Raw genomic sequence first — 1,123 nt, forward strand, 5'->3', positions numbered from 1 at the left:
TATGTCATATTTATTTATTTATGAAGGCTGTCGCCTGTCGGCGGCAGTCCGTCAGCTGTCGGAGTCGCTGCGATTCAGAGCTGATTAGCTTCAGACTTCAAGTTCAGACTTCAGAGTCCAAACTCAAAACTTCAGACTTGAGACTTCAGACTTCAGTTTTGTAAATACATAGTACATGAGTTTGTGATACCCAATTTCAGTCTTCACTGTCTTCTGACTTCAGTCTTCACTCTCCATTACTCATATACAGACTTTCAGGCTTCACACGCTAAGTTCACTCTGTTTACTCTTGTGAGTACTGTGACTCTACTCTTGAGTCTTGTGCTTCATTGTCGATTCATCAGACTTCAGAAGTTCAAAGTATAGAACTATTGAATGCAGCCCATAATGATAATAAGTATGGAATAACTCTCTTTACAATCAAAATACATAGTACATACCTTCTCTCTTTTCTTCCCTCTCTACTCTCTCAGTTTCTCACTATAGTTATATGGATTTTGGAAGGCTACGCTATATGACATAAAGTACTACTATTTACTACTAGCCTTTAGTGAGACAGAAGGTAGAGAAAGAGAGAGAGATCGTAGAGGCGTGGACTTTGAAAAATAGAGAGTCTCTTTATCAGCTTATCTCTTGATGTGTGAGAGAAGGATGACTCATGTGAGTGGACAACATGGTGACAACTTATTACGTATGACTTTTATGAATTGTGAGTTGTGAGTTGTGGCTATGTAAATAGTTTATCTTTTATCATGAGTTCATTTTATCCATATTCGGAATTCCAATTGTATCCTGTAATATGAATAAAAGCACCAAAAATGGAAATTCATAAAAAAATAGATAATATATATCCCAGTCGAGGACTCGGAGAGTGCTGCACTATCATTTATTTTCCACTAGACCAATTTCCTGATGTATTTTGAAATATAAAAGGTAGCTATCATTCAATAATATTCGTCAGACTGTGGTTATTTCAGGACTGTACATTCGCTCCGGTCGAAACAAAATCAATCCTCGTTTATAATGGTATGTAGGTATATACAAGATGTATAGATAAAGAGAGAGATATATATATATATATATATATATGTGTGTGTGTGTGTGTGTGTGTGTATATATATAT

The sequence above is a fragment of the Sphaeroforma arctica genome (genome assembly GCF_001186125.1).
Source record: "Sphaeroforma arctica JP610 unplaced genomic scaffold supercont1.190, whole genome shotgun sequence".
In the NCBI taxonomy this organism is placed as follows: domain Eukaryota; class Ichthyosporea; order Ichthyophonida; genus Sphaeroforma; species Sphaeroforma arctica.